Genomic DNA, 25,967 nt, shown 5'->3' on the forward strand with positions numbered 1-25,967 from the left:
TTAAAGAAACTGGGATTTGTTGATATATCTGGTGGAAGCACTCAAAAAGCATCCATTCCTATAGCACTATATCAGTGTTTAAACTTTTTTGAGACCATGGAACACCAAACAATAATATATTTTTATGCGGAACACCTGTGAAAATGTTCTTCAAAAAAAATTGTTGTCAGACAAAAAAAGACAAAAACAAAGAAGTAATAAAAAACTAAGAGGAGGTCGCAGCACACCTGCGAGTTGTTCACGGAACACCAGTGTTCCGCGGAACATAGTGTAAGAAACACTGGTCTATATAACATGGTCTAATAGCTCACTTCAGGAAGTTCTCTTTTTGTAACACCCAGCTATTAATAGGGATAGACAGCAGCACATTTTTCATAAAAGGCTTTACCCTGTGGGAACTTCATCTGTGACATGAAACAGTCTTTTATCAGTAACTTGCATGTCATGTAGCGCTATGCCACAGAGCCCAAAAGAGGAAGACTGTATCTTGCTATTCTTAAACATGGATTTGCATCCAGCTGGTTCTGTCACCTAAATAGAGGCTTGTCTACAAACAAGCTGAAATAAATAAATCAGTTGTAATTACGAACTTGTACTGAAATAACTACTGATATTATGTGTCCTATTTCATTTAAATGAAAGCCTGGTCTAAATATAAATGTTTTACTGGTTGGTTAAGATGTGATTCCCTCCCTCCCTCCGGCCTTTACTCCAGCTTTACATCATTTGTAGACGTCAATCTTTCAGTCGAACAGCATGGACATAGTTGGATGCTGTAGTGTAAGGGTTGTACCGTGCATCTATATACTAGTACAGTTAAAGAAGTTTTACTTGTATAACTGTCTTTGCGAAAGGCTTTTGTTAGCATAACTGAAGGTTGAGAAGAGGTGTGAATCCTTACTGACAATAGGGCCAGGTCTACACTACTGGAGAAAGTAAATCTAAGATAAGCAATTCCAGCTATGAGAATAACATAGCTGGAGTGGATATATCCTAAATTGAATTTTTGCAGTGTTCCTACTGTAGGAGGGGACTTTCCTTACTCGTAGGTGGAATTCTGCAGTTGATGGAGAGTGCCACTTGTGCTCCATTTAGCAGATCCTTACTAGACCCACGGAATCAAACCCCAGGATATTGATCTCTAGAGCACTGACCTTGGGATAAGTGAAGACAAGCTGTAGCTCAGCTGTCACTAAACTGCAATGTATGCAGCACCTAAGTGTTGTCAGTTCCAGTTGGTGTGGAAGAAAGTCAAAAGAATTCCTCCTTCTCTCCCAGTACTGTCCTTCATGGATTGCCTGGGTAGAGTACAAGGGTAATTGATTTTGTGTGTGGGGGGGGGGGAGGTGTGTCTTTCCCCTATACCCTTCATGCTACAGAGTAAAGATTGATGTGAAGTCAGGATGTGATTAAACAGGTGCAGATGTAATGTTAGGGTGGCTCAGAAGCTAACATGGAGCCAACCCATGTTAAAGGCAATGACAGATCTCTGTTGCACAGGTGGGTGCTGAGCTGGCCCCATGGTACATCCATCTATTGCTGTCCTTCCCCTTGATGCTTAGGGGTGCTGTCCAAGCTGTTTGGCAGTTTCACCATGGTCCCACTGTTATGTGAGGGGCAGAGCAGGGGTGTAATAGAGATGCTTTTGGGGGTCTCATTATCAGGTTGGGGCTGGCAGCCAAGGGCCTGGACCAAGGCAGGAGCTGCCTGCCGGGGCAGGGGCGGCATGTCTTTCAGGACCTTTTCTCCACAGGCTTTAACTGGCCAGCAGCCTTCGTCCCCTCATTTTCTGTATGGGAAAGAGGCATCGCCCCTGTCAGGGAAGGAGGGTTCCAGCAGGCTCTTTCAGGCTCCGCCCAGCCCCCCCCCCCCCCGTTCGGAGCGCGCCACGGGAGGCTCTTCTCCCCCCCCGCCCCCGTTCGGAGCGCGCCACGGGAGGCTCTTCTCTCCCCCCCGCCCCCGTTCGGAGAGGACCACAGGAGGCTCTTCCCCCCACCCGTTCGGAGCGCGCCACGGGAGGCTCTTTCCCCCCCCCCCCTTTTTGGAACGCGCCACGAGAGGCTTCCCCCGTTGGGAGCGCGCCGCGGGAGGCTCCCCTCCGTTGGAAGGCTCCCCTCCCCCCCGCGCCACGGGAGGCTTCCTTCCCCCCCCCCCCGTTCGGAGCGCGCCACGGGAGGCTTCCCCCCTTCGGAGCGCGCCACGCGGAGCGCGGGGAGGCTTTCCCCCCCCCCCCCGTTCGGAGCGCGCCACGGGAGGCTTCTCCCCCCCCCCGTTCGGAGCGCACCACGGGAGGCTTCCCCCCGATTCGGAGCGCGCCACGGGAGGCTTTCGTTCCCGCCTCTCCCTGCCTCGCGGTCTGACGGCGCGCTCCCGCGGCTCCCCTCAGCGCCCCGCTCTCCTCGCGTGCGCGGCGCGCTGCCGTCGCCCCTCCCCCTCCCTTGGGAGCCGCGGGTTCCCAGCCGCCAATGGCGGAGGCGGCGGCGGCCCCGCCCTCGCTGCCCGGCCAATGGAAACTTACTACTATGTTATGGGGGGGGGGGCCTGGGGCCGCTGAGTGAGCGACGAGAGACCGCGGCAGGCTGGGAGGCGGCGAGATCCCTGTGCCCGCTGTGTCAGGCGAGAGCGCCCGGCCGGGTACGGTGCGCGGGGGGCAGAGGGAAAGGGGCGAGCGGGGGCTGTGGTGGGGCTGACAGGCCGGGTGCCTGGGAGCGCCTCGCCGGGCTCCTCGGGTCGCAGGAAGGTGCGTGGCAGGGAGCATTGTGGGATGGATGATGTGCGGCTCCGTAGGGGACCGGAATGATCTGGGCGCTGAAATGGTGGGAGGCGAGATTTTCAGGGGGGGGGGGGGATGATGGTCAAGACCCCGTCCTGTGTGGCCATTTACTGTCAGCCCGCTCCTCCGTGTGCAGAGGGAGGGATGCGCGGAGTCAGTAGGTGTTTCCTATTTCCAACCTCGGCGAGTCTATTGTGTGGGAGGAAGGTGGGTTGGGAAATTCAGGAGGAGGATGGTGGGAATGAAGCTATGGCGGTGAGCGGCTTGAAAAAATCTCCAAATACAACCCATCCGTTGGTTGAGCCCTCCGAAGAAGAGATTTCAGGCACGGTAGATGAACGGAATTGAACGTTGTGATGGTGGAGCAGGTACTATTGTTAATGGAGCTGCTTTGCATGAACCTGGGCTAGAGAGAAAATTACCTGGGTGTAAAAAAACCCCACGGGATTATTTTTTGAATATTGTAGTGATCAAAAGGTTAAATCAAGCTTCTTGTGTTGCATCCTGCATTTAGTCATGGATGTGATTGGTCTAAAATGTGTCTTGATTTGCTTCTGAAAACAACCAGTAGTCATGTTAAAGAGACATTGCAATGAAGAGGGTTTTTTTAAAAGGAGAATTATAACATTTAAAACTAAAACAATTTCTAAGGGACAACATCAATTTAAAAATTAAACATTTGTCTGAAAATTATCTTTCTACTATTTCAAGCAGCATTAGAAGAAAAGAAAAACTCTTCTGGGTTTTCGTTTACCCTTCAGTCTGATAGAGCTACATGTTTACTCAATTACACTTGTGTGATCACTTTCTTTCCTTACAGATTGGGTAAAGCAACAGGTGAGAGTATATTTTTAAAAATGAGAAAAATGTCTCATTGTACAATTAGAGAAATTCCCAGAAGTATTCAGGACTATGGATAGTGTCACACATTATTTTTAACTTTTTAATTGTAAATAGATTTCAGGTAAATAGTGTTCCTTTTAAATCTTTGCACTAGTGTGCCAATATTATGACAGTTGAAGAAAACTGAAATAAAACTCTCATTTTTAAACATTGGTACAGAAGGAAACAAATTAATTTTTGTAACGTTTCATACTTCCACTTATTATTATAGTAATATATTATTAAAATAATGTCCCCGTTCATATAATATTCAGCTAAGTGTATTTAGGTTTATACATTTGAAACATTTATCTTCACAGATTTGTGGAAAGCCCTAGGGGGCAGGAACTACTACTGTGTTTGCACAGTGCACTGTAGTGTTCTGACCTGGTTATAACCTTTTAGATGCTTCTGTGATAAAAAGATAATATGCATATCTTGTAAACAATTATTGCACTTCTAGCTTGATGAATATTCAAATCCTTATTTTGGAAATGCCCCCAAAATTGGATGTCTTGTGAATTTAGCAAAGTGTACAGATGGCTTATTTTGGGGAGAGCATGCTTTTTATGGAAATAAGGGCTTTTTAGAAATCTAATTTTACAGAGGTTCAGTGATGTGCACTTTATCTTTACTTCACTAGAAGCTGTGTTAATTGTGCCAGCATTCTGAGTTTTTTAAAATCTTATTAGTATAGAAAAATATAATTAAAGAAAACTCCATCTGTGTGTTGAACTTGGGTGCTGCCTCTGAATTAGGGAAAACCATCGGACTGTAGGAGTGCACGGATCCCTGAATCCATTATTTTATTTCATATGGACTGTGCCAGTCTATAATTTCTCTGATTGGGAAATTTAAGCTGTAACAGATGCTCAAAAAGCACTGAATTCTTTTTGCAGATTTCTACTGTTTTGGTATGCTTTCAGGCTTGGGACTACATATCTGTCAAGACATATTTTACAATTTTCAGAAGAAAACTCTCGTTAGATGTGAATAAATCACTTTGTGTTCTCTCTGCTCTCTTCTGAAAACAAAAGGTTCAAGAAGTTAACAAATATAACAACGTAAGGGTGGATAAAAATAGCTGATTTTTAATTTAAAAAAATCAATAAAATATTAAATTTATCATTAAAAAGTAAGTTACAATTACATCTCATCACAAACATGCTACATATACAGTCTTACAAAAATGTACTAATGGTTCTAGTCTGTTCAGCCTAACTATGAGCTGTTGCTTCTTGAAAGCTTTGAGCTTTCAATTTCTGTTTCTCTGCAGACTAAATTCCCATGTGCAAAGAGATGCAGACAGTATAGGATTGTTTTTGTTCTGTGATTATGTGGTGGTGTACCTCTGCCAAGCATGGCAGAGTTAGTTAATACATTCTTAAAGACCGAGAGACATATAGGAAAGGATGGAGGCAGTATAGAAAGGAACAGTGGAGTGGGCTGGAAAGAAAAAGAGAAGACATTATTCAGCACACAGCTTCCTATATTCCCCTATGCTTTTGCTACAGAAAAACTGTCATGGCTTCTGGGCATAAGAGAGACCCTGTTTGGGAATATTTTGAAGAAATTTGTTCCCTGGATAAAAAAGAATGAATCAAGTATAAGCAGTGCAAGAAGATGATGCAGAGCCTAGTTGCAAGAATGAAACAGCATAAGGAAACTGCTTATTGGGAGAAAATAATATGAAGCTGTGTCTATAGCTGAGTTGATCAGCTGGTTAGTAACTTAAATAATTCACTTTGCAGTGCATCATTCCTCAAGATGCTCTCTATGCCTTTTAGTATAAGTGTGATTTTAACAAGTGAATTCCCAAGCTTTTTGCTGTGTTGGATGTTGCTAGAAAAAATGGTTTATCTTTATGGCTTGTATAATTAGTTAGATTCTAAACCTAGCTATTGCCCAAATATACAGTTGCCACACTAGGAGATAGGTTTATCACATAAAGCTGGAAGGGACCTTGGGAGTTCATCAAGCCCAGTCCCCTGCCCTCATGGCAGGACTAAGTACCATCCCTGAGCAATTTTCCCCAGATCCCTAAATGGCCCCCTCAAGGATTGAACTCACAACCCTGTGTTTAGTAGGTCAGTGCTCAAACCACTGAGCTTTCCCTCCTGTCTGAGTGTCAGTTCCTTATTTTATATTACATAATATGTGTCCCTTATTTTGGAACATCTTGACCACAGACCACAATCCCAATGCTGTAAGTCTATTCCCTATTTTACTTCAACATAACTCAGCTTTTCCAAGGGAACCCTATTCTATATTTGTTTTCTCAAAAAACAGAAGTGCCAATGTGTTCAGTGGGACTTACTCCAAAATTACATGCTATCTAAGCACAGCCAGTCTTAGCTTTTTTGGTAACTTGATTTAAATCACTGTTTGGTTTTTTTGGTGACTTAAATCACCTGGATTTAAATCACTCTGCCCTGCTAAAGGTATTTGTTTTATTAACAAATTTTAAATTTAAAAAACGGCAAATCCTTCTATTTTTGATTGGTTATTGCATTTATCAATCCAAATAGGAAAAACAGGAATTACTTGCTTTGCTTTTAAATCGCAATTATGAAGATTAGATAAATGCATATCAGAAACAAGCCATTTAATTGTTAATTTTTCAAAAGTGCCTGCAACTTATAAACTCCTAAGACACTTAAGTACTTTTGAAAATGTTACCGCAGTCTGCAGCTCATATATAGAAATTACTCCAGCTGTTGTGCATTAAGGTGGCATTTGTATGAGTTACTGTGATATTTTCAGTTGACTTTATTTGAATTTGCAAGTCTGAAGGACTCATCGGTTACATCAAACCTCATTCTTTTAGTTAGGACCCTCTTGAGAAAATTCAGAGTTGTAGTAGATGTGTACCTGAGATGGTATGCCAATTCCCTGGCGGGCAGACATTCTTAATAATACATTCATTAGTGATCAGAAAAATCACTGTACATTAAAAGCATTCGAATGGGGCTTTTCTCGGGTCTCCCTGGTCTGCTGGGGGGGGGGGAGGGAGCGCAGCTAGTGCGCCCCTCCCCCCCAGCAGACCAGGCTTTTATTGCGGAACACCTCGGGTAGAGCAGCTGGGGTGCTGCCAGGTTGGTCCTATGGGAACCTACTGGGCAGCACCCCAGCTGTTCTGTCCCAGGCTCCAGCCGCTGTTGAAACTGATCAGGCTGATTCCAGGAAGCTGGGGGCAGAGCAACTCTGCCTCCGGCTTCCTGTAGTCAGCCCCTGGTCAGTTTCAGTGGCAGCAGCTGAATCTGGAGCCAGTTCCGACTTACATACAAATTCAACTTAAGAACAAACCTATAGTCCCTATCTTGTACGTAACCCGGGGACTGCCTGTACATGCAAATATATATGCAAATAGCTTCTTTCACATTGACAGGCATGAATACAAAGCACTTCCCACAATGCCCCTCTGGTCTTGGCACCTCCTCTTTGGGGGCCAGATACGCCAACACCCTGAACTCATCTGTTTCGGCCATCCCATCCCCTTGCGTCTTTCAGTGCTCACCCCGCCTGGGAGATGCCTCGCTGTTGTGGATTGTGTTACCAGTGGAGACCATGTTCAAAGGATCCCACCCATGGGCCACGTGGTAAGCCCCACATAAACCCAAACTGCACTTAGGGCCACAAACAAACAGGCCTCATGTTGAATAGCCCTGTTTTAGATCATAGGTAAGCCATGAAATAGAGTTATCCTTTGGGAAACTACATTTCCTTGTAAACCAAGGAATCCAAACAGTGAAAACTTAATTTCTTATGACTACTGGCAGTATGATAAACATGCTAGCAATATGTGAGGATTTAGAAGATTTAGAAGATTCTTATCAAGTGCAGCTTTTGTCAAATCTGTATTCAGATGCAGGTTAATGGATTGGCATCCTCTGCATTAAATGGATTTACTTTGAAGAGAGCACAAATGTGTTGTGTACCTTTGTTTTCAATACAGCAGTTTGCTCTGCCAGCATTTTACTATGATGTTGTTTACATCGTTGTTTATTGGAAAGAGTCCCAGCAGTCAGAGCCCCAAGAGTATGTTTTCAAAGAACATATGATAGCTGAGAAGGATCATTTTTGGTACACATTATGCAAAAACCTGAGCTTTTAAAATGGTGGCAAGACCATTGATTCATCTGGACTAGCAAAATCTAGTCAAAGCTCTGGAGGGCAGAGGGATGTGATTCTGTTTTTGCTGCTCATCTGTGTGTGCCGATGCACCTTAGAAATTTGCCGTTAGGTTTTGAGTACTTTTGGCTAGTCTGTATTAACTAAAATAATAAACCTGTGTGTGTACACGGCATTAGGTTAGTGTCTGGATGTGCTCTACTGGGAGCTGACTAATGCTTGCTGAAATTGCTTTTCACCATGAATTTGAAAAACAACTATAAGAAATCTAAGGGGTGGTGGAACCTTTTATTTTAAATGAGAGAATTATTGGAGTGGAGGGGCATTCTAATCCTGCTAGAGATTAATGACTACCATTATAACTTTATTTCTTGCCTCAGATTTCATTAGAGACATACCAGTTCTTCTTAAACTTCCCAGGCTGTGTTTTATCTCAGCATAGTTTTTCAAAAATGTTAGAAAAAATACCAAGTAGAGAAAAAGGTTTTCAAACTTGCAGTCTTTGATTTTTTTTTAAAGGCTCTTTAGGGAGTGTGTTCAATGTGGATTTCTAATGGAAGCCTGTTTAGTTTGTGATCATTTGTATTTTTTTATTTTGCTCTCTGCATACTTTGCTTCACCTTAGTTTTATGCCACCGTCTGAATATGTGAGTAAAGGTGAGCTCTTTGTGATTGTTTATAGCTGTTGACCATTATAAGATGGTACTTTTCTTTCTTATGGTGCTGCTTTGATTAATAGGAAGATCATTTAAAGCTTCAAAGAGCTGTGGGATGTGTTGTTGACAGGAGTTTCCTTTTGTCCATCAGATGGATTGTATAGGAATGCTTGTGGTTTGTAGTTAATCCAGATAATATTAAAGTTTATCTTTACATTCAGTCATTTGTTTATGCTTGCATTCTGTTTACTATGAACTGTTACTTGCATAACACAACTATAGGTATGTGTGGAAATCTAATATTAAATTTTGTGTGCTGACATACATCTATTCATTTCTGAAGCAGTTCTAGATTGGGGCAAGATTCTTGTTTAATTTGATGTGCTCTTTCCAGACACACTCATACAGGACTTTGCTGGGGTTTTGATATACTGCTTTTATGATAAATCCCTATGTCATCCTGTTAATCATTTTACCTTATCATCCAACTGTATCATTTTATGTGTAGTTTTCATTAACCTATATTGCACAGTGACTTGTTTAACTTTTATATCTGCTGAGATGAAGGACATTGGACATTTGACCATCTCTTTCTGTCATTATTCATGTTTAGTGAAAGTATAATAACTGCAGCAAGCTTAGAACTTGAAGGGTGCTTCTGATATTAGAAAGGTTCAGTGACAGTAGGTTGTAATATGTCTGATCGTATGATGTTGTGTGTTCTTCCCATGCATGTATGTTTGAAGAGTGGTTTCTCCCATCCATTTTTGGGGACGAGTGCCTTGTGACGTTGTATTTTAAAAAAATTCCCTCAAGCTTTCTGGCAAATTAAACACTTGAACTAATATTTCTCCTTTTGAATAGAGGAAATCTGCACCAGTATGTGTAGACATTCCAGTGGAATGTCCATTCTCCTGAAAGCATAAAGTGTCTGAAGAGGATTCAGGTAACCAAAATGTTTTTTGTTTTCTACTCTGGAGCTGATTGGGGAAGTTGTGGCCCATGTAATTCAAACTGACATTCAGACAATGCAGTAAGGGTGACTAGGTGAAATCTGGATTATTAATTTAGTAGACAGTTCTGGAAAAACAAATTACTGCAACTTTCTAGCCATCAGCTTGTTCAGATTTGTGTTGCCAATTTGTATATCTTCTACTGTCTTTGTCTTGAAGTATTCTTGGTAATCGTAAAATAAAGTTCCCCGGTATTCTGATCTCACATAGCCTATTGAGACATGGGAGGATGCTGGTCAGGGCTTTTATGGTGGACAGTCTCAAATCGTGCTCTGTAGGCATCTTATTTTTTTTTTTTTTAAAGGATTGTACACAAAACTGTTAACCATTATTAAGGTTGCAAAGTCAAGGAACCAAAAGTAGGATATGCCATAATTGCAGTTGTCTGTGCAACCTTATCATAGAATCATAGAATCATAGGACTGGAAGGGACCTCGAGAGGTCATCGAGCCCAGCCCCCCGCCCTCAAGGCAGGACCAAACTCCGTCTACACCATCCCTGACAGATGTCTGTCTAACCTGTTCTTAAATATCTCCAGAGAGGGAGATTCCACCACCTCCCTTGGCAATTTATTCCAATATTTGACCACCCTGACAGTTAGGAATTTTTCCTAATGTCCAATCTAAACCTCCCCTGCTGCACTTTAAGCCCATTACTCCTTGTCCTGTCCTCAGTAACCAAGAGGAACAAATTTTCTCCTTCCTCCTTGTGACACCCTTTTAGATATTTGAAAACCGCTATCATGTCCCCCCTTAATCTTCTTTTATCCAAACTAAACAAGCCCAGTTCCTGAAGCCTGGCTTCATAGGTCATGTTCTCTAGAACTTTAATCATTCTTGTCGCTCTTCTCTGTACCCTTTCCAATTTCTCCACATCTTTCTTGAAATGTGGCGCCCAGAACTGGACACAGTACTCCAGCTGAGGCCTAACTAGTGCAGAGTAGAGCGGCAGAATAACTTCATGAGTTTTGCTTACAACACACCTGTTGATACAACCTAGAATCATATTTGCTTTTTTTGCAACAGCATCACACTGTTGACTCATATTCAACTTGTGGTCCACTATGACCCCTAGATCCCTTTCCGCCATGCTCTTTCCTAGACAGTCGCTTCCCATCTTGTATGTATGGAACTGATTGTTCCTTCCTAAGTGGAGCACTTTGCATTTCTCTTTATTAAACCTCATCCTGTTTACCTCTGACCATTTCTCTAACTTGCTAAGGTCATTTTGAATTATGTCCCTATCCTCCAAAGAAGTTGCAACCCCACCCAGTTTGGTATCATCTGCAAACTTAATAAGCGTACTTTCTATCCCAATATCTACATTATTGATGAAGATATTGAACAGTACGGGTCCCAAAACAGACCCTTGCGGAACTCCACTTGTTATCCCTTTCCAGCAGGATTTAGCACCGTTAACAACAACTCTCTGACTACAGTTATCCAGCCAATTATGCACCCACCTTATCGTGGCCCTATCTAAGTTATATTTGCCTAGTTTATCAATAAGAATATCATGCGAGACCGTATCAAATGCCTTACTAAAGTCTAGGTATATGACATCCACCGCTTCTCCCTTATCCATTAGGCTCGTTATCCTATCAAAGAAAGCTATCAGATTAGTTTGGCATGACTTGTTCTTCACAAACCCATGCTGGCTATTCCCTATCACTTTATTACCTTCCAAGTGTTTGCATATGATTTCCTTAATTACCTGCTCCGTTATTTTCCCTGGGACAGCCGTTAAACTGACCGGTCTGTAGTTTCCTGGGTTGTTCTTATTCCCCTTTTTATAGATGGGCACAATATTTGCCCTTTTCCAGTCTTCTGGAATCTCCCCTGTCTTCCATCATTTTTCAAAGATCATAGCTAAAGGCTCAGATACCTCCTCTATCAGCTCCTTGAGTATCCTGGGATGCATTTCATCAGGACCTGGTGACTTGCTGACATCTAACTTTCCTAAGTGATTTTTAACTTGTTCTTTGTGTATCCTATCTTCTAAACTTACCCTCTCTCTGCTTGTATTCACTACATTAGGCACACCTCCAGACTTCTTGGTGAAGACCTTAATTCAGCTCTCCTGTATGTACGCATTATATGTTCTTAATTGTAAGATAGCAGCGTTATTTTTCAACGAAACTCCTTCCTCATTCAGTGCACAGGAATGACCTGATTTATCCACAGAATAGAATTGTGTCGTGAAGGAGACTTGTCTGTACAATTTCTGCTTTATTTGTTCCAGAAGTTGGAATATGTGTACAGAATGAGCCAGGGGATTGCAGGACAAGATTGGATGGTGTTGTGGTTAAGGCAGTTGAAAGGTGCCCTGCAGATTCTATCCTTCCCTGCTTCTGCATTCCTGTGTGATGATGGGAAAATCACCTAAACCAAACTTTTCAGAGATGCTCATTGTTTGCATTTTCCTCATTTTCTGAGTGTCTCACTTCAGACTCTACGGTGTGAGGTTTTTTTTTTTTTTTTTTTTTCAGAAGAGCTGAGAAATTATAGCTGGAGCTGAATTCAATGAAAGCTGTGTTTTGAACACATGAAGTGCAATATAATGAAAAATCAAGATATAAGCATCTCAGATTAGGGAATGCTTTTGACTTGAATCCCTCTGTTTCAGTTCCCTGCCTGTAAAAGGGGATAATATGCATTTCACAGGGGTAAACAAGCAAGGTTTGAGTAGTAGGCAGTAAATAAGACATAAGGCCACATACTGACCGATAACATTACACAAAATATGGAATAGCTGCTCACTCAGCATTGACCAAGCTGTGCAGTATAGGTTGCAGATTGTTGATAATCTACCTCTGGTAAAAAAGGTAGACTGTGATCATGTCCCATTTCTCTTTGCTCCTGGGGTTCCGATATCAGTCTCTTCTCTTCTTGGTTCCTAGTTTCTTTGCCCAGCTAGTCTCCAATTCCTTTGTCCCCAACTTTTAGTCCAGTTTCTCTTTGCTCTCCGGTCCCACTAGCCTTCTGTCTGTCTTTTTTCTGCATTCTCCACAGGGTCCAGCTCTTGTCTGTGCATTCAACTCAAGCAGTGTCCTCTGTGTTCCCTTTCACTGGGCCCAGCTCCGTGTCTACACAGCAGTTAGACACCCATGGCTGACCTGTGTCAGCTGACTTAGATTTGCTAGGCTTGGGCTAAGGAGCTGTTTAATTGCAGTGCAGATGTTTGGGTTCAGGTTGGAATCTGATATCTAGGATCCTGCAAGCCCAAACCTGAACATCTGAACCACAATTAAATAGCTTCTTAGCCTTAGCTCAAGTCACCTGGCATGGGCCAGCTTTGTGTTTTTAATTGCAGCATAGGCAAACCCAAACCAAGTGCTGCGTCTACACTGGCATGATTTTGCGCAAATACTTTTAACAGAAGAGTTTTTCCGTTGAAAGTATTTGCGCAAGAGAGTGTCTATACTGGCATGTGCCTTTGCGCAAAAGATTTGCTTTTGCGCAAAAGCATCCGTGCCAGTGTAGACGCTCTCTTGCGCAAGAAAGCTCCGATGGCCATTTTAGCCATAGGGCTTTCTTGCGCAAGAAATTGATATTACCTGTCTACACTGGCCTCTTGCGCAAGAACACTTGTGGAAGAGGACTTAGCCCTGAGCAGGAGCGTCAGAGTATTTGCACAAAAAGCACTGATTTTGTACATTACAACTTCAGTGTTCTTGCGTAAATACTCGCGGCCAGTGTAGACAGGAGGCAAGATTTTGCGCAAAAGCAGTAGCTTTTGCGCAAAATCTTGCCAATGTAGACACAGCCAGTGTGTTTATGGGAAGGGGTCAATGAGAGAGAGAGAGAGAGAGAGAGAGAGAGAGAGAGAGAGAGAGCCTTCCTGTGCTCAGTTCCAATTCCCAGATCTAGAGTGTCTGGAGCAGCTGGGAATTGCAGTAGTGGGGAATGTCCTGCTTAGGGATGTAAGCGAGTAGTTGAGTACTTGACTACTCACTCTCCTCCCCCCCTTCACTGCCTCTGTATCAGCTTAAAATCCGGGTCCCCCCTGCACTGTCTCTGCAGTGCTGCCTGCCCCCTCGCCCCTGCTGCTGTCTGTCAGAGGCAGCAAGGGGGGAATAGGGGAGGCTGCCACAATGCAGCTTCTTCCCACGGCGGACCGAAACTGCTCCGGCAGCAGCCTCTGTTTGTGGCAGCCGGTGCTGACTGGGGCTGGTGCCAGAGCAGCCTCTGCCCTTGGCTACCGTGGGCTGCTGTGAACAGGGGCTGTTGGACCTGGCGCAAGCTGGGATCGAGCAGTCCCAGCTCATGCTGGTCCAGGAGCACTGCGACTCTACATTTTAAATGTTGTAAGAATCAAGCGGCTCTTACTGCATTTAAAATGCAGAGCTGCAGTGTTACCTCAGTCCTGGTTTGCACTGAGACCCAGACCTTGCACTGTGGCTCTGCAGAGAGCCTCTCCTTATCAGCTAATCCTATTAACTCTTCAATTAGCTGAATACCCACTCCTTAATATACTTAGTCCTGCTTAGCGACTACTAGAGCATGCTCATCAAAGACAGAATATTTGGGGAACTGTCTTTAAGTTGGCCAGATTTGGGTGGATTTTCACCGGGATGGCAAAAAGCAATTCCCAGAAATGTGACGCCCTATTGCAAAACCTTAAGCCTTTGCTCCGTACTACAGCATAGGGTATCTAAAATTTATCAAAGAAACCATTGCTGGGATTTTTTGCAGCATACGTTTTTACAAACATTAATAGAAGGTGGAAGGACTTTGGCCTCATCTACACTATGAGTTTATGTTGAATTTAGTTGTTTTAGGAATTTAGGTCGACTATATAAACAATGAGTCTGCACCACCAAGGCCATTTGGCTGACGTTAAGGGTGGTTAAAATTTATTTCTGTACTCCTCCTTGACAAGAGGAGTAGTGCTAAATTTGACCTTGCATGTTAGAGTTTGGGATAGTGCAGACAGCTAGAACATTTAACTCTGCTGCTCTCCTATGTACACAAGAAATGACCCCAGGAAAACTTGAATACAGAGGCAGCCGTGAGGTTGGGGGGAGGGAAGGGAAGGAGCAGGTGGCTCCACAGGAGTGGCCATGTGTTGGGAACCAGCTTAAAAGCCAGCTCCCCACAGGCACTGGCTCCCTCCTCCCCCCCCCCGTATTGATACAGAGGCAGTAAAGGGGAGAGGTGCATGTAACAGTTTGGATTAACCAAAGAGTCACGGCTTATCAGTTAATCATCTAAACAGGCACACGCTAACATCCCTAATTTGGTAGTCACAAAACTACTTTTCTGCCTTAGCATTCATACTTGGAATACTTGGAAGATCTGTGATTTCATCGATGTGGACTCTCCACTGATGCAGATCGCAGTTTTTCCACACGGTCCTGTTTTGTGCAGTTCTCATCCATGTCCTTCCATAAAGGATCCACTCAGCGCGCTAGAGGCCTTCCTCTTAACATTCATATTAATGAATAAATCAGTCTTACTAATGCTTGTGACTGGAGTTAGAAAAAGCTTCATCTCTACAGATAAGGACATGCTTATAGAAATTCAATTCTACATTAATTTCATTGTAAATGAATCTTACTCTTCTGTGTAGAGCACAAATTGAAATCAGGTATAGAGAACTGATAAAGCAGTTGACTTTTCATCGCACTTCAGTAATATATGTGCTCAGTAAATCTGCAGCTTTCATACAAAGATAATCAAATACCACTGAACTTCCTGAGGTGCAGATCTGTTGACTAGTCAGCTTCAGAAGTATTTGATTGCTGAGCAGCTTCCGAGGGGAGGGATATGGAGCTAACTGTTCTTGTTGCTTCACCGGAAATGGGTGTGGATTGTTAATGCTGTTAGAAAGGTCAAGGCTGCATTTACATCCTATTCTTGCATGTAGTTGAAAAGCGTGGAGGAGCTTGCATTTTACTCTATCATTTAAAAATTAAACATTTAAAAAGGAACTGATTTGTGAAGAAACTAAAAGGTTTGTGCTTCTGTGTGGGTAGTCTTGTTTTGAGTGACTGTAAAACAGTTAAGTTTAGACTGATGCTAGATTTCATTAATTTGATGTATGAATTCTATATCGTACTGAAAAAATGCAGTTGAAAAGCCTGCTGCTTCTCTTGTTTTAACATCCTGAAACTTGTAACTTAGGCAAAACCAGGTAGCGAGAAGAAATATTGAAACTAAGACGATGTCTACACTGGCAGATGTAAAGCACTGGCAGTTACAGCACCACTCAGAGTGCAGCAGTGAAAATGCTGTTGGGTGTCCACACTGTCAACTGCCAGCATGGTAGCATGACCACTCTTGTGGTGCTTGCAGCAACTTTCAGAACAGTGTACTCTGGGCAGCTATTCCATAGAATACCTCCTCCTCTTCTGTTGCTGAGGTTTGTTGGAAGGTTGCGGGGGGCGGGGGGGTGAGGGGAGAGGGGTAGAGCATCCTAGGTCCTGTCCCAATGCCATGTGGTGCATCTCTTTGCATCTCAACAGCCCTGTGCAAACACCTACAGGTTCTATATAGAGCATTCTAAAAACTGAAATACCTTGGAGAATACACTTGGAGAAGTGAAAAAACAGATTGACAGAGCCAGAAGAGTACCAAGATATGAATACTTCAAGACAGGCCAAGAAAAGAAAACAATAGATCACTAGTCATCACCTACAGTCCACAACTTAAACCTTCCAACGCATTATCAACAATCTGCAACTTATACTGGAAAATGACTCCTCACTCTCACAGGCCTGGGGAGATAGGCCAATCCTAGAGACAACCCCCTAACCTCATATTCTTTTCAGTAACCATGCAACCCACGTCCATCATATTCATCCAGGAACCCACCCCTGCAATTAGCCCTGGTGCCAACTCTGTCCACACATCTATACATCACTGGATCTAAGCACATAAACCACCACATCGGAGGCTCATTTAACAGCACATCCACTATTGTCATCTATGCCATCAAATGCCAGCAATGCCCCGCTCCCATGTATATTAGCCAAACTGGACGGTCTCTATGGGAAAGAATTAATGGACACAAATCAGATATCCAAAAAGGCAACACACAGAGCAGTCATTGATGTATCTCAACGTCACTGTATTGTTTCAGGCCAATTTTACAAGCCAGTTACAGAGGGAAGCTTTAGAACTTAACTTCATTTACAGGTTTGATTCCTATCACAAAGGTATGAATAAAGACATTGGCTGGATGGCCCACTACATTCCACATCCTGATGACATAAAAAACCAAACAATGGGTACTTAAGAACAATTTTCATCTTCTCTATCAGCTTCATGTAGCATGGACACTCCATTTGTTTCCCCTTTTCCCCCTTCTTTTCCTTACTCTCTTCCACCTACCCTATTTATTTAGAAACTGGACCTTTAATAACTCCATCCATTTGCAGAAGTGGTTTGTGCCCACGAAAGCTCATGGTATCATCTACTTGTTTTGTTAGCCTTTAAGGTGCTGCAAGGCTATTTGTTGTTTTTTAAGTTTTTCCTGGAAGATGTTTCACTGTTTTGGGTAAGGAAGGTATTTTAGTTGATTGCGGATTCTGTCTAGGCCCTTAGGAGTCTTGACTTCGGGCAACGATGATCCGTTCCCCTGCCTTGACGGCCAACAACACAGTGGTGAAAGAACGTTATTCTTAATGGGACAGTGAACATGGCAGCCTTGCCAGAAAACTTACGTAGATGTGTGGCCCAGCAGCTGCATGACACTTTTGATGAAATCTGAGAGACAGATTAGAGATTGCATCAATGTCCTGTTTCGCATCAGAGAAGTCCTGTGTTGGTAGCAACAAAACAGACCCAAGCCTGCTTTCTGCAACCCTACCACTCCTGACATTCGCTTTAATGATTCCAGAAGTTAAACCCAATCACCAGGCGTGTCCTCCATAGCCTCTGACTACTGCAACTGGCTTGCCTCCTTGGGGGTAGAGCTCTTGACTGCATCAATCTGTGGATGCCAAGTCATCCTCTGTGTCTGAGTCCCCCTCCCCCTCAGCACTATCATCCTCAAGTACCTTTTCCTGGTTTGGTCCACCCTAGAAAGGCCCATGAAGTCCCAAAGTATCCATGGGAGACTTTGACGGGGAGGTGGAATCACCCCCAAGTATGTCATCCTGCTTTTGTAGAACCAGCAGGTTGTGGGCACAGCACTGGAGCAGAAGTTTGCTTTCTGCATCTTGTGGTAGACATTTCTCAGACTTTGATCCTGCATTGCACTGCTTCCCAGTTATGCATCTTGAGATGTGCCCATAGGTATCATAATTTCTTGGCTTGTGTGTAGCTGGCACTTCATTGTTTCTTCTACCCAAATGCTGATGGGATCCAGCACCTCAACATGGATCCAAGCAGGGTATCTCCTGGCACATGGAGCGGGCATAGTTAGCTGGAAAGATATGATGAGAACACACCATGTGTTGCTGAGCAAACAGGAAGGGAGCCTTCAAATTTGCAAAGGATGCAAAGGGCAGGTCTGCGGGTTGGTTACCAGAGACGACCAGAGAGGCAAGAACAGGCATTGAGGGAAGGGTATCAGAGGCCAGACAGAATGCAATACTACACCACAATGTCCACACTGGCACCTCAGCGCTGTATCCAGAGTGCAGCAAGCTCTACACTTCTCCCAAAAGTGGTTTACCCAGAACACAGCAACTAATAGCGTTAGATAGCTCTAAGGGCTTGTTTTTGGCCAGAAAATGTGCTGCCAGTGTAAACTGCATTTGGACTACAAAACAGTAAGAGTGTTTATGCTGTAATGTGGCTTTTGTCAGGAAAACACCCAGTTTTGGCAATAAAAAACTTCCAGCCCTGTGAGAGACTTTTCCCCGCCCTTTATTGCTGATAAAGAGTCACTGTGGGTTCTGCTGTTTTTTGTCGAAAGGGCTAGCTTCCACCAGTATCTCGCAGTGCCTGCCCTGACGGCTGTGCTCAGTGTTTTGTGATCTCTGAAGCCCTGCGGGGATGTGCCCCTCCCCTTTCAAAGCTCTGGGAAGTATCTGACAGCTGAGTGAGCTGCTCCATTTGGGGAACAAACAAAGAGCAAATCATTGGAACACTGTTCTACTCTGCTAGGAACGCAGAGGCAGGCAGATGGCTGCTGCAAGGGGAGAGCTGGAGAAACTGCTGTGCTGCTTTGACAGAGAGCTCATAGAGCTACAAGGGAATCCCAAGAACCGCAGCACTGCACTATGGGGGTATGTCTGCACTACAGCATTATTTCAAAATAGTTAATTCGAAATAGCTTATTTTGAATTAACACATCTACACACAAAATGCATTTCGAAATAGCATTTTGCTATTTCGAAATCGCGCATCCACACTGAGTGGACACTGAATTGCATTGAAGGCCGGCCAGAACCAGGTCCAGCAGGGCATCGGGTTAGGAGTTTATTTGTGTGGCTGGTGCCTGAGGCTATCTGAGGCCAGTGCTTAAAGGGACCCCCACCCCAGGCAGCTGGTTCTTAGCGTTCCCTGCTTGCTTGCCTACCTCAATGAGGGACAACAAAGCATTTGTGTCTAGGCGTGCTCTGGTTGCCCTCACTCGGGACACCACAGCACTCTGCCACATGGAGCTGGAGCTGCCCCTGGGCACTCTGGTGCTTCTCGCGAACGCATTGATGCGAGCCTAGCTGCACTTTCTGCAGGCTGCCATCCAGCAGGTCCATTGGGGGGCTGTCAGTATCCAGGAGGCCCTGTGGGAGAGCTTCCACCCTGAGGAGCACTAAGAGCCTCCTTGGTCTGCCCTACTGGGCGCTTGTGCTTCATTCCTCCCATCGTTCCACTTACCCTCCCAGCCCCCCTTCCTGATGTCAAATAAAATACACGTATTTTCATGAACACAAACTCTCTTTATTTAACAAAACTGGGGGTGGGGGGATTAGACTGGAGAAAGGAGGTGGGAGAGGAGAGCAGAGAGGGTGGGAGAGGGGAGGGGGAAACCTGGGAGGTGGAAGGGGGAAGAAGGGGAAGGGGAAGCTCAGAGCTCAAGGTTGGGGGTCTCCCCGGACCAACTTGATTTTCATGCGAACCTGCTCCTGGATTCACATGTGGCCTTTGGTGGCCAGGCTGGCAGCTATCTTGCCATAGATGGCCACATTCCTCCATCTAGTGCAGAGATCATGGACGTTGGGGGCATCCCCGCCCCCCCCAAACCTAAGTAAGGTCCACCCTGATCTTCACCCTGGACCAGGAAGGAGCCCGCCTTCTCTAGGCCCTGGTAGGCTCCTGGGAGCTGGCAGACTGCTCCTGGGGAGCGGTGGAGGGCTGGCTGCCAGTGGCTTGCTGGCTCATGTTATGGGGCCACTGGGTCAGGGCAGTGACTGTTGGCTCTCGGCCGGCAGGCTTGGAGCTGGCACAGGCACTGTGGCCAGAGTCAACCCCTTTAAGGTCTCCGGGGAAGGAGGAAGGGGAGAGGAGTGTTCTTGTTTGAGGCCGGAGGGACCACCAGGGCCCCCTGGGAAGTCTGGAGGCCCCCTATTTTGAAATAAGAGTCTACACAGCACTTATTTCGAAATAGCTATTTCGAATTTGGTGTTATTCCTCGTAGAATGAGGTTTACCAAATTCAAAATAAGTGCTCTACTATTTCGAATTTATTTCGAAATAGCAGTTTGGCTGTGTAGACGCTAGAAAAGTTAATTCGAAATAATGACTGTTATTTCGCATTAACTTTGATATGTAGACATATCCTGGGATGCTTTTCCATGTTGCTTTGCTCTGTTTGTCACAGGGTGCTAGCAATGTGGCCATGCAAATGGAAGGCAGAAAAAACAGTTTTCCAAATTTGGCAATTTTTGCATGTTGAAAGTACTTTTGTTGCCAAACCTTTCCAGTGTAGGCATAGCCTAAGTGCCTTGCCTATGTGGACTCCTTGGAAGTTACCCTGCTGTGGGCTCTCATACTGCACAGTAACTTGCCAGTGTAGACTTGGCCTATATCTAGGAATGTAAATGAATTTTCACAGAAAGTTAACTATCTTTGCAACAAGTACATCTGTACTTGGATATATTTCATCATTGAAAATTAAACAAAGCCTTTACAGAGACAAATTCTTTAAAAAGAAGGTGGTAATGAATGAATATAAATATGGTATTACAGGTTGAACCTCTCTCAACTGGTACTCTCTTGTCTGGCACATGTTGCCGGACCAGAGAGTCGTGTCAGGGCAGTGGGCTGCTGGCAGCAGGCTGGGAATTAGAGGATGCCTGAAATGCTGGAATGCAAAGACTGTAGCAGGGCTTGGAACAGGGTCCCTATACTAGTTTGCCGCTTTCCAGAAAGACCCTTGCGTAGGGCATCAGGGCATTTCTACTACTGGGAGTTGGGTGTCAATATATAACTCTTTCTGGTGATCCTAGAGCGGTAATTGGCCTAGTGGCACTAGATGGGGATTTAGGAGGTCTGAGTGCTGTTGTCAGCCATGCCCTGGCCTGCTAAGTGACCTTGAACAAGCCCCATCCCTTTTCTATGCCTCAGTTTCCCCCCTCTGTAAAATAAAGCTAACAATGCTGTCCTTTTCTGTAAAGCATTTTGAGATGGATAGATGAGAAAAGTGATCTGTAAAAGTGAAGTATTGTAATAATTAGCCAAGAATCACAAAGCCAAGGTGAAATCCATGTCTTAGTCAACTGTAAGGGCTGTAGGAGACCTTCACACAAAGGAACAGATTACATTGCAGGGCAAATCTATGCCAGCAAATCTCTTCTAGTGTCCTTAGTTGGCAAATTCTCAGGGACAGGGAAGTTGACAAGCTGTAGGTCAAACCAAATGAATATTGGCCATTAATTTTATTGGGAGTAGGTCCTGCACTTAAATTCCTAAAGCACCGTGTGTCCTGCACTGTAGCAGTGCAGAGAGGTGCTGCGGGAGCTAGCAGGGAGAGCCAAGGCATTAGGGCAGCTGTACCTTTAAGAGCACAGTCAAGAAGCTGCTCTGTGCTCCCATGCTTCTACATTTTGCTCCGAGGGGGCAAATAAAACCTCTTTCTGCTCCCCCTCTGCCTTTGTACACTTGGCAGGTGGCTCACCCTCTGGGTAACTGTTACCCCCTTGTCCCTCCCTGTATGGGGGCAAAACCCCCACTCAGACACTGGCAGCCTCTCCCTCCCCCGGTCAAACCCCAACTCCAATCACCTCCCACCCCCACCTGATTTTTCCCTTCTAGACCCTCTTCTTCCTCACCCTAAAGTTATTTGACCCTCCCACCCTGGCCAGTTAATTTCTGCCCTCTGGTCACACCCTGCCCATCCTCCTGTTACGATTTGCCCCCTGAACCTCTTTTTAATGCCTGTAAAGACCTAGGTGTAGCGTTTGAATCCACGCATGTGAAGCAGCATTAGCAGCTCTTACTGAGCACGCTCAGTTCAGTGCACATGCTCAATACACTCAAAGTAGCCAATTCTGACATGCAGTTGCTTCTGTCAGTACACTTAAGGACTCATTTTCTGCATTCACAATCCACTGAGTCAGTTGAGTTTATGGGCATGGTATAGCTGCTGGAGCCCATGATAAAAAGTACAAGTGATGGGGACCAAGCATTGTCTGTGGAAGCACTTTGACTGTGGAATTTCTGCCATCAGTGATAAGGGGTGACTCAATCTGTTTTGTGTGCAAGCTACAAGATATTCCCAACAGCAGAGGCTGAAACATGACTGAGTATCATTGATAAAGAACAGAAGGTAACATTCTCCCTATAATAATAGTTAATTCCAGGAAGGGTGGAAGAGCAGAGCCTTTTTTTTTTTTTTAAATACAGAAAGCTGTTTGTTCATACATTGGTATTCGGCACTGAAGTGCTACTATGGTGTGGATACACTTCTTTAATTGTAGTTGCTCTTTTTAGAGTGTGCACCTGTTGCTCCAACTAGGAGACTTTTAATCTTTCCCTTAATATTTATCCAGGACTCTGAATATATGGAGATATACCTATTTCATAGAACTGGAAGGGACCTTTGAGAGATCATCAAGTCTAGTCCCCTGCCCTCACAGCAGGGCTAAGTACCATCCTTGACAGATTTGCCACAGATCCCTAAATGGCCCCCTCAAGAATTAAACTCACAACCCTGGGTTTAGCAGGTCAATGCTCAAACCACTGAGCTAGCCCTCCCTCTATAGGCATATTAAAGTGAACTTTCTTAGCACATTTGGTGTGATCATAAATTAAACAGTGAAAAAATTACATGTGATGGAGATGCATGGAATATTTGGTGTTAATAGATATATTGCCATGATGGAAATGGTCACTCTTCAAATACATTAATATTTAGAGCTGATTATTCATACTCTTTACATTTGTGTAACCAGTTGTAATTTTATGCAGAGCTAATACATACTACAGGCAGTCCCCGGGTTACATGGATCCGACTTACATCGGATCCCTACTTACAAACAGGGTGAGGCAACCCCGCACTAGCTGCTTCCCCCCAGCAGACCAGGGAGACGTGGAACGGCTTTTCTCAGCAGACACCTCAGCTTGAGAATAAAGGACTGAGGGAAGTGAGGTATGGGAGAATAAAACTGAGCTCTGGAGAAATGTTTGGCTAGAGTTTCCCCTACAATATGTACCAGTTCCGACTTACATACAAATTCAACTTAAGAACAAACCTACAGTCCCTATCTTGTACGTAACCCGGGGACTGCCTGTATATATTTTTTGGCAGTACAGTTGAGAATTAGGGATGTCCGCACTGATAAGCCTGAACTTATCAGTTAATCTTGTCAACTGCACACTCTTCTCCCCCTTCCCCCCCAGCAGCAAGGGGGGAGTGGGAGCTGGTGCTTTCAAGGATCTGGTTTAAAAGCCGGCTCCTCATGAGCTCTGGATCCACTTGCCCTCACCCTTGTGCTGCTCCCACATCCCACAGAGCAGCCTCTGTCTGCAATGATCCTGGGCCTGCCACAGACAGGGGCTGCTCCGCGGCAGCAGCTCCTGTCTGTGGGATATCCGATCTACTTGCGGACAAATGCTGCTGTTGTGGAGCAATTTCTCTCTGTGGGAAGCTTGGACCCCCTGTGGACAAGGGCTGCTGCCACCCCACGCTGCTGCCTCAGTTTTTAAACTGGCTCCGTTGGCGAACCGGCTCCTGTCTGCCACCCTGTGCTGCTGCCTCTGATAGAGAGGCAGCAGCACAGGGTGGCAGGGGACTCCCCAGGAGTGAGGCCGGGAATGCACTGACTACTGGCCCTGCTTCCAGGGACTGTGGAATAGTCATGTAACGGCTAACATTTCATGCAGTTAGCGTGTAATTGAATAGTCATGTATCTAACATCCCTTTTGAGAATACATTTTAAGTTGGATCTCCTTGTTAAGTACAAGCCTCATCTGAGACCTAACATCTTGTTCAATGGCTTATTAGTGAACAGTGCCTCTGTGCTGTTTCTGAAGCTATTTTTAATGTAAAGTAATTTCCTAACTAAGGAATTGTCTTTGAATACACTGGCTTAGCTAATGGTTTAATTTTTAAACCAATTTTAGTTAATTGGAAAAGGCTATGCAGTGACACTTTTACTTCAACTAAATCAAAGTAAGCCTGGTCTAATCTGAACTCTGTTGGCAATCTGTTTTATGTGAAACTGAAGTAAGTGTCCCTATAAGGTTTGCATCAATTTAACTAAATTGGTTTAAAATCACACCTTTAGTTAAATTTCTTATTGTAACAAACACTAAGTAAGGTGGTTATCCTTCTGTATCCCAGATAGTGGTGGTTGTGAATATTAAATTCCAGTTGCTGTAATTACTGTGGATTTAACAAATATCCCCCTCTCTTCCATGCAGGAGTAGGTTTATGGATGAGTGTGAGGCTACGTCTAGACTACGATCCTCTTCCGCAAGGGGAAATGCAAATGGAGTTCTCTCATTTGCATTTCCTCCTCTGATCCCTTTTGCGCAAGAAGTTTTTGTGCAAAAAAGCACTGTGTAGACAGCTCCTTTTTGCACAAAAACCCCCTTTTGTGCAAGAGCCGTTCTTCCTGAAAAATAAGTGGTACTAGACTATTTGTTGTTTTCTAAATTAAACCAATTATCATTCTTAGTAAATTAGACAGTTATCAGAATAGCAGTAAAAAGCCCTCATCTCTCTCAGGCTATGTTTAGACTACGATCCACTAGAGTGAGGGGTCGTTTTCCAGGATAGGTTATAGATTGTTGATAATGCATTGGAAGGATTTAAGTTGTGAATTCTGTTTTCTCTTCTGGGCCTGTCTTGAAGTAGTTCATGTCTGGGTACTTTTTTTGGCTTTGTCGATCTGTTTTTTCATTTCTCCGGGTGGGTATTTCAGTTTTAAAAACGCTCTATATAGATCCTGTAGGTATTATTCTCTGTCTCTGGGATTGGAGCAATATGGTTGTATCTTAGGGCTTAGCTGTATACAATAGATTAAGAAATGTGTCTGGGATGGAAGCTAGAGTCATGAAGGTAAATGTAGTGGTCGATAGGTTTCCGGTATAGGGTGATAGAAATGTGTCCATCATTTAATAGTACTGTAGTGTCAAGGAAATGGATTTCTCGTGTGGACTGACCCAAGCTGAGGTTGATGGTGGGGTGGAAGTTGTTGAAATTCCAGTGAAATTCTTCAAGGGTCTCTTTCCTGTGGGTCCATATGATGAAGATGTCATCGATGTAGCATAAGTAGAGTAAGGATCTTTGGGGGGCGAGAGCTGAGGAAATGTTGTTCAAGGTCAGCCATAAAGATGTTAGCATATTGTGGTGCCATGCAGGTACCCATGGCTGTGCCGCTTACTTGAAGATACAGATGGTCTCCGAATTTGAAGTAGTTGTGGGTGGGGACAAAGTTGCAGAGCTCTGTAATCAGGTGTGCAGTGCTATCATTGGGGATGGTGTTCCTAATAGCCTGTAGTTCGTCTTCATGTGGAATGTTGGTGTAAAAATCTTCTGTGTCCATGGTGGCCAGGATGGTATTTTCAGGTAGATGACTGATGTTTTTTAGTTTCCTCAGGGAGTCAGTGAAAATCTATCATTGGTCACTAGGTCTTAGGTATATTTCAGATTTAATCTTACTGTATATTCTTTTATCATTTTTGCTTTTTGGAGGTGTGTATGAAGGTGAGTAGAAAGAAAAAAATCCACGCTGGAACAATAGTCAACATTCTTTACTTGAGTATTTTGAGAGCCACCTCAATGGTCAAATTGCAGAGTGCTTTAAAAAGGAGTATTTAACAGTATCAGTTGAATAGTGATTTAAAAATATGAACTGTTTTTGAACATATTTTATAAAATAGGCCTATCTGAGAATGGTAAGATACTAGATCCTACTGTTTTTGTACTGATAGTAAGGACAATTAACAGGTCAAAAGAAAGTGCCTTATTACATGGAATACAAAAGTTTAAACATTTGCATACAGTATGTTTCTACACAAAAGCAAAGTGGGGTTTTTTATATAATTCCTGTTTGGAGTTTAATAGGACACTGACAGGTCAAGTCATTTTTAAGAAAACTACTTTCTTAGCTGTGTTACTTTTAATACTCTTAAGTTATTGTAATAAAATAAAAAACACATTTTAAAGTTATTGT

At 44.0% G+C, this 25,967-nt stretch overlaps 1 protein-coding gene across 36 annotated transcripts in view; it reads left to right on the plus strand.

The window, feature by feature from the left end:
• Positions 1-25,967, plus strand: part of EPB41 (erythrocyte membrane protein band 4.1) — a 171,471-nt gene that overhangs the window by 17,799 nt on the left and 127,705 nt on the right. For 27 of the 36 annotated variants that reach the window (XM_089773531.1, XM_075909089.2, XM_089773517.1 and 24 more), the window contains exon 1: positions 2,477-2,634. The exons of 2 other annotated variants lie outside the window; for them this stretch is intronic. The gene's annotated coding sequence lies outside the window, so the exon portion shown is untranslated. Of the gene's footprint in view, positions 1-2,476; positions 2,635-2,924; positions 3,142-25,967 lie in introns of those variants that run through there. 7 more of the 36 variants (XM_089773537.1, XM_089773538.1, XM_089773539.1 and 4 more) reach the window with 2 other exon arrangements.

This window comes from Pelodiscus sinensis, chromosome 26 (assembly GCF_052426305.1).
Source record: "Pelodiscus sinensis isolate ZL-2025 chromosome 26, ASM5242630v1, whole genome shotgun sequence".
Taxonomy (NCBI): domain Eukaryota; kingdom Metazoa; phylum Chordata; order Testudines; family Trionychidae; genus Pelodiscus; species Pelodiscus sinensis.